Consider the following 8,805-nt stretch of genomic DNA (forward strand, 5'->3'; position numbering starts at 1 on the left):
TTAAATTTACAAATTTCACTTCATCTGACATATAAGACTCATAATATAGCCACTTTCCTGGTCTCACCAAATCTACAGAATCTTAATTCAAATGCATGTGTGCCGAATTACCCAATCACTTGAGATACGTACGAACATTCCCTGCTTCGACTTTTCAATATCTTAATGCAAAGAAAACTTTAAAGGTATACCTTACAGTAATGATTCTTGGCATTTACCTGCCTGATTAATCGTTTCTATTAGTTAATAACATTTGACACTTGACTTCTGTAGAAAGATGATGTTAGGAATGAAGATGATGTGATGATAATAATTAAATAATGAGAGGGTGGCTCTAGTCAATTTCTTGGTCTATAGAAGAAAAACAAAAACATCAACACGTCTGGCTTTTGTCGTCGCTTGTTGTTTCTTGTAAAGTGTTCATTAATGGAGAAGAGTAAAGAACATGCACCGAAATCAAAGGGCTCCTTTTAATTTAAAAAATGTTTGCATTAACTTGCAGGCATGAGTATACCTAGTCTCTAAGAAAGCATAATTGCTTATTGCATTCGGCTTCTCTGGCAACCACAAGAGATCGACTTGTCTACTTTTCGTGGTTATACCTAACCTAATATCGATTGCCAAATATTGATCTCGTCAGAGGTTCTTCAGGAAACATCAAATACTGTTAACTTGATAAATAAAACCGCATCTAATTAACAAAGTTTGAGATTAATTTGTCAGAGAAATTCAATTGATTTGGTCAAGAAAAACACCCCCGAGTAGCGATGAAGTGGTCAACTTTTTTTTTTTTTTTTCAGTCTGACCAGGTCTCTCTTTCTCAAGACTAATTAACAGTGTGTGCGCGTGTACACATTAATTTGACGAAGAATTAAAGAGTTTTTGGCATGCATATTAAATTACGGGAAAATTTAGACAAGCCGAGCATTTTAGCCCGAGATAAATGAAATGGGATACACCTTGAGCACAAAACGTATAAACAAAAACATACATAGCAGTTGTATTTATATCAACCGGGAACCGTTTTGGCACATAAGAAGACTCGGCAAAATTTGTGTGATACACTCAGATTTTGGATCCAAAAATCTTTTTATAGAAGTTAGTTTTTTTTTGTTTGCATAAATTATAGGCTTTTTTTTTTTGGGAAAAAGTCCCATGAAAATTATATACTAATTTTTTCTCTACTCTTCTTTTATATACGTCTTTCTAAACTAGGTAAATTAATGTACAGGCAACTTAAACCTCTTGCTATAAAAAATATATTTATTTATAGAAAATTAAAAACAAATGATTTTCTTCATGCGAAAATTTATCAAAATACTTATTCACAAATTGATCACAAAATTTATGAAGAAATATGCTATACATAGAATATTTTTTATGGTAAATTTGTCACAAAATTCATCGCAAAAAAATCTTCAACACCATTATTTAAGACGAAATAGTATAAAATCAATTTGCAATAGATTCTCAGTTCCCCGTCACAAACATCTGTTACTAATTAAATTATGACATTAATTTTATAATAAAAAAGTTTATATGATAATGTCATTTTAAGAAGATCTGTATGGAAACTGCTGTTTTTCTTTCTTTCTTTCTTTCTTCCTTTTTTTTTTTTTTCGGGTAACAAACCGCCGTTGGTTACATTACAAAACATCATGACTTAGTTTGGTGGGCCGAAAATCTAAAATAGAATCTCAAATGATCTTCATCTTTTTAGGCCCATACTCGTAGGATGTATTTTTGCAGAGACTAACGAAGTTCATCTACTTTGACCAAAAAGAAAAAAAATCAGGTTAATTTACTCCCTCCCAGCTATGCCTGACTCGAGGCAGCTTATTTCATCATCAGCAACTTTTTATTTAAAATGAAAAAAATTAAAAATCAGGTTGCAGTAGGGCACTGCACTCTAGAGAGATTATTTTATGACTATATGACTCTATGACATTAAAAGGGAAAAAATTATGACCATATAACCTTAAAAAGTTTAAATTAAAATGGTCCATTTTCCACCCTCCATCTCTTTCTGCTTAATTCATGAAATCTAAACCTCACAGAATCACAAAAAGAAGCCGACAGGCATGCTAGATCTTTGTATTTACTGAAGCAGAGTCAAACATTGATGGAAAAGTAATTGCTTATTTATCACATTTAGCAGCAAGACGCCAATTGTCTTATATTTGAACTATTCATTAATTTATAGTGCGCCTACACACACATAAAATTCGTCTTGCTCAGCTGATTGGCTGATCGAGAATGATACAAACACACGGATCAGAAAACAAAAGCTATATATATAAGTAGTATCTTGTTCAATTAATTATGATATGGTGAGTTGAAGATGTACTTGACGATGCCAGGCAGCTGAATGTTGAGGAAATAATTCTCCCAGTTGATCATTTTGGGATCGAAATAAAACAAATCTGTCTCTACCCTTCCTTCTCTCGCTGCCGTCCTCAACTTCTCTGTGTTCATATCATCAAATCTGCATTTGTGCCCCACAACATCAATCCTCTTTTTAATCTATGCATTTGTACTCGCACGCGCGTGGACATCAATAACTTACTAGTACTTAGATGCCCTTGAAGAGCAAGTGAGGCTTGTAAAGCTCCACCAATCGCATTACTACTTGGATCTCCCTGTTGAGCTCCACATACATTCCCTGAAAACTCTACAAAATACTGCGCTGGCCAACTCGCCCTTACTTATTGAATGAACATGGAGTAAGGAGTGATTCACACTTAGTTTGATTATTTAAGACTAGCTAAATTGAAAGAGGAACCTTTAAGAGGAGGTAGCGAATGAAGAAGTATATGCGGAAGCCGGCCATGGAGTTCAACACAGTAACTCTGCCGTCCTTGATGGGCCTTCCATTCTCATCTTTCTGAGGTTTTGCTGTGAATTATTTGAATCCATAGTCATTAAAGTCTCTGAACGTCAGAGGGTTCCTTACTGAAGGCCCTACATGATATATTGCAGCACCAGAATTATTAGCTTCATTGGTGTGGGCAACCGTTGCCGCTAGAATTGCATTCATCGCCATGTCAGCTAGTATCTGCAGCCTACCATATCAACAACTGACATGAGATCTCCCACAAAGCATGACAGTTTCCCTTTCCCATTTGCAACACCTAAACTGTCAATTGTTCTGTAACATGACAGTATACGTGAAACATACATGCAAGTCAATTGTACTGTATCATGTTCAAGTGCGAAGAGTCATACGTACGTACTCCACACACACAGAGAGATCACCTTTTGGCCTCGACCACCGAGGAAACGGTTCCTTCCAAGTGCTGGAAATGATAACTGGACGAATGGTAACAACGGTCAATTTTCCTCTTGGATGTTGCACTAGCATCTCTCCCATTGCTTTTGTAAATGCATGTGTTGGGCCATCCATACATCTTTGCTCTGATTATAATGTTGTACACTCATACACATCCAGGAAAACAGTTTTACTATGGTGTTCTCTTCTTTTCTACCTACATGGTCTAAAAGCTGAAGAGGAATTAAACCCAAGAAAAATGAAATTTGCCGAAACCTGGTAATGCCCAATTCCTTCATGGCCCCTCTAATTTCATCCTCAGAGGCTAGCCTCTAGATAATAGTATTTAAAGTTTGATAAAGTTATCACCTTATTTGGTTTTGTTAAAAATATCTTAGATCAGTGTATGTATCAAAACTTTGATGGGAACAATTTTGTCATTCTTGTTCTCTATGTTGATGACATGTTGTTAGTCAGCAATTCAATGAATTTTCTTATGAGAAAAAACACCTATTGCCTAGCCATTTTAACATGAAGGACATGGGTGAAGCCTCTTTCGTTCTTAGGATACAAATTCATCATGATAGATTTCGTAGTGTTTTTGGTTTATCACAAACCACCTATACTGAGCGGGTACTTAAGAAATTTAGAGTGGATTCATTTTCTTCCTCACTTGCTCCTGCTTAAAAAGGTGAATTATTGTCAAAATTATAATGTCCCAAGAATGATAAGAAGAGAGTTGAAATGAGAAAAATACCATACGCTTCTGCTATTTGCAGCCTTATGTATGTTCAAGTATGCACTTGACTAGATATAGCCTTTACCATTAGAATGCTAAGTCGATACTTAAATGATCCAAGTCTGGATCATTGGAAGGCTGTTAAGAAAGTTATGAGATATCTCTAAGGTATAAAGAATTATATGTTGACCTACAGAAGGTCAGATTCTCTTGAGATTGTTGGATATTCTATTTATGACTTTAAAGGATCAGAAGATCTTGAAATTATTAGCTTTTCAGATTCAGATTTTGCCTCTTGTTTGGATAATCGTAAGTCTATGGCCGACAATATTTTCATATTGTTTAGAGAAGCTGTTTCTTGAAAAAGTGTGAAATAGACACTTATAACAGTTTCATCTATGAAAGTTGAGTATATTGCTTGTTTTCAGACTACACATCAAGCTATATGACTAAGGAAGTTGATATCTAACATGTGCCTAGTTGAATCAATATCACATCCTCTAACCATTTATTGTGATAACAAAGTTGCAGTATACTATGTTAATAACCATGAAATTTCAATCGTACAAAGCATTTTAATATCAAACTTATGTTTGTGAAAGAGAAAATTGTTGAATCTCAAACTCATATAATACATATTCTTAGCAAGTAGATGCTTGCAGATCCATTGACTAAGGGTTTACCTGTAAAATTTTTTCAAAATCATGTAACTTATAAGGGTATTGTGAATTTCTTTTGATGCCCTAGTTTAATGGGAATTTGAGAATCTTTTAAATTGCAATTTCTCTTTAGGCTTTGTTTTCTTCTCTGAGTTATATTTAGTTTAGTTAGATGTATTTATATCATTTGTATCCTCATAGGATTCAATAATTTTGTTATCATACGCTATGCATGTCACTTGTTTTTCCATAAGATTCAGTGATTTGTGTTGTTATCTTATTGAGTTATGTTGGAATAAAATTTCATATTTTATTCAAATTATGAGACATTATATTACTTGCTTTTTCATAGGATCTAGTGATTTTGTGAAGTTTTATTTTCTAAATTTTATTTGTGGCTTGTTTATACAACTTAATTACTGCAATCCAAGTAGAAGATTGTTGAAATATTTATTTATGAGTTAATATTAATTAATAAGTCTAAACAAATTGATCTTTATGATCTTGTGTAGACCATGATAGGTGAACCACACAAATAAGCCCAATGGACAAAGGCCCAACTTACAACCTAATAGTTGTCAATTATTCCCTATCTCTTAACTGACTGAATCAAAGATAATGAAATATAATTAATTAATTATTTTAATAAAGCAGTCATTGATTTGATCTTTATAAATCGATCAGTTGATAACCATTAAACACATAATATTTTTACTTTTTTTATTATCTCTGAACTCTCTGAAGATTATAGGGTCCAGTGGGTTGTGCATCTGTCTATACTCAAAATAATCAAGGTGTCTCTAGCGAGCGTTTATGAATTCTTCATGTATACACATATAACTCTACTCAATCTTAATTGATACATGAATTGAAATATATAATTCTTCAAGTATGTACATAATAGCGCTACTTGATGCCATAGTTCACTCAATCTATGGGAAACCACCTGATGTTCTGTATTGATGTCTAATCCAGTCACCCCCTTCAGTGAATCCCCCAACTTATATGGCCTCTCTGATATCAGTCCTGCTCTCTCCCCATTTGGTGTCTGGGGCCTCTCAAAAGAAGAAAAAGTTTCTTCACATTTGGTTGAATCCTCAGTACCTTCTCCGCAAATAGTGTAAAACACAGGCAAAGATCATCAATATTATGCCACACACACACACACAATGGAAATGTGGGAGAGAGATCAAAGAGAGAGACTTTTGGCGAGAAAGCCAGTGGCACCAGTGACTAAAATGGTATTGTGCTCAAGGCAGTGGAGAACGTACGCTTCCAAACTCCATTGGAAAATTCTAGAAAGAGAATGTGAAGGACCACTATATAGTGTGAGCGAAATGGAATGCGTTTTATATATGATGAGCAGACAAGTGTATATATAGACAAATAAAAGTTGGGTTTAGTTGATCAGAATTTGAAAATATGGTCTACTAATAATCACACCTTAAGTAGATGGGGTGCAGATAGATATATCGGGGACATCCAACGTTGTCAATAAATGATGGCTATTTTTCACCTATTGTCACTGTCCACACATACAAAAGTTGGTTTGCATGCATGATTTGTAAGATTAATTAATTAATAATTGATCCAATAATGTTTGTTGGGACGTGTACTTGGCAATCTAATGGGATCGATGGAGTTGAGGGGACGCGAGGGGTTAAAATTTGAGCTTATTTTGATTTAATGGACAAATATTGAAAGGGTACGTGGTCAGGTAGTAGCCTTGGCTGGCCCCTCCTTAATGTTGATGGTGTTCGCGAGCAAACTTGAATAATTGCGTGTACGGTTTCTAATCTTACTTTATCTCTTTATCTTACAATTGCATCCTCTTATACGATACGTATCTCTCTAATTAAGTTGTAATGGAATAAAATTATATTCACACACATATATATACATATTTTCTCTATTTTTATTATAAAGTACCCTTTAGAAGAAATTAATAATTTTTATTATAAATTACTTAATAGGATTAAAATAGAAACTTATTCCATTTTCAAATAAATTAATGACTTAAACAATTTTTCTCTGCTTCGATAAAGTAACTAGATGTATTTTATATTCTCTCCATTTCTATTTGTAGAAAAAACTATTATTTTTTACTTTTTTATATAAGTAAAATCATCAATTTTAATAAGTATTTATTACATATTTTTTAAATCATCCCTCGTAATTTACATTAACGAGAAATAATTAATGCATGTTTATGTTAGTTAACATAAGGCATTTTAATTCAATTTTTTTTATTTTTAGACATAATTATTATACTTAATTAATTTTATTAAATTGTATAATATAATCTTATATATATATATATATAAATGGAAAGAGTAATAAATATTCTTCTAATATATTGAGAAATCATAATAATATAATTTACTCTTGATTTTTAATACATTAAATTTTTAGAAAACATAAAGCGAAAAAAAAATTACGTTGCGATATATTATCAGAATTTCTTGCAAAAATATGACAAGATATTAACGGTTCGTTATCGGATCTATAGCCTGATTCCACACCCCTCACTGTGCATATTTCTTATCTTTTTGAGTGGTGCAATACTCCTTGATTAGCTGAAACGGCAGAAGTCATTCATGGCGGTAAATCAAATTAAATTGCTCGGAACGAATGCTCCAATTTGATAGGGGGATGTGCCTTACAAGAACAGAAATTCGTGAATTGAAAATTGAGGACATATTATTCTTATTACCTCCATCTTAAATTATAAAATATTTTTAAATTTTTTTTTAAATATAAAACACTTTGAGTAAATTAAAGTTTCATTAAATACATCAATTTTAATATTATCTTTTTTCTCTCTATAATTAATTTTTATCTTTTTTTTTAATATATTAAATAATAAATATTTTTAAAAATTTATATTTTTATTTTGAAAATATAAGATTGTTAAGTATATTTAATAAGATTTACTGATATATAAATTTTATCTAAAAATATTTTATAATTTAAGATGGAGAGAGTATTATTACATATATATATATATATATATATATTTTAGAATGCAAAGGCAAGCAAAAATTTGAAAGAAATAAAAAAGAAAAAGGAAAAAAGAACAAGCAGATCGAAGCCTAAACATGACACTTGTCCTCTGAAAACATGCTAAGACAACCAATTGGAACACTAGGGATCCATCTAATTTCTGCATGTCCGCTATGGCCAAGTTTGGCCACGTGATCTAATGATACGTCGTGGTTGAGATCCACGCCATCGGTGAGAAACAAAATATCTCTCAACATAGGTTAAATCTAGAGCGCTGTCACTCCGAATTGTGCTAAGAGCATTTATAGAATCTAAACAAAGCTTCAGCCCGTGAAGGTTTAGCTTTTGACAAACTTCAAGACTAGTCTTAATCGTTATATTCTCAGCATCAATTACTAGACATTGGCCTAAATTCTTATGGAAACTCATTATCCATTCTCACCGAGTCGGTCTTTAAATTAGTTTCAGGACAATTCTCATCAAAACGCCTGAGCCATAAATGCTTTGCGTTGGAATGGCAACTGCCGATTTGCAATAAGAGATTTAGTTCCTCAATTTCTTGTGAAATAAACACTTCTTTAATACTTTCTCTACCTGAATTATAAAATATTTTTGAAAAAACTTTAATATCTTAAAATATAAGATATTTTAATTAAAAAAAATTTAAGAATGTTATTTTTAATATTATATTTTATATTTTAATAAAAATAAAATTTTAAGAATGTCATTTATTAATATTATATTTTCCATTATATTCTCCCTTTTTAATATTATTTTATAAATAAAATATCAAATAAAGGTTATTTTTAAAAGCTTATATTTTCATTTTAAAAATATAAATTTATAAAATATATTTAATAAACTTTATTAGTACGTGTGATTTTGTCTAAAAATAAAGGAAGCATAAGGAAAAATTTTAAAGTTTTTAATATTTAATACAAGAGTTAGAGTAATCAATATTTTTAATTTTATTCTTTATTTATTTATTATCATCCCAATTTATAGACAATAATTTATTATAGTTATTAATTATCAACTGTAAATAAGGATAAAATTAAAAATTAACAATTTCAAGGATGCTACTATGGTTTTTAATAAGTGTGGAATTAGTTAAATTTATCTTAAATTAAAGATTA

General features: G+C 31.4%; 1 pseudogene; it reads right to left on the minus strand.

The window, feature by feature from the left end:
• Nucleotides 1-2,316: 2,316 nt before the first annotated feature.
• LOC129295472 (alcohol-forming fatty acyl-CoA reductase-like) lies at nucleotides 2,317-5,952 on the minus strand (annotated as a pseudogene).
• Between the last annotated feature and the right edge of the window lie 2,853 nt (nucleotides 5,953-8,805).

This window comes from Prosopis cineraria, unplaced genomic scaffold (genome assembly GCF_029017545.1).
Source record: "Prosopis cineraria cultivar Desert tree isolate PC_DT_omini unplaced genomic scaffold, ASM2901754v1 PC123, whole genome shotgun sequence".
NCBI classification, from domain to species: Eukaryota; Viridiplantae; Streptophyta; class Magnoliopsida; order Fabales; family Fabaceae; genus Prosopis; species Prosopis cineraria.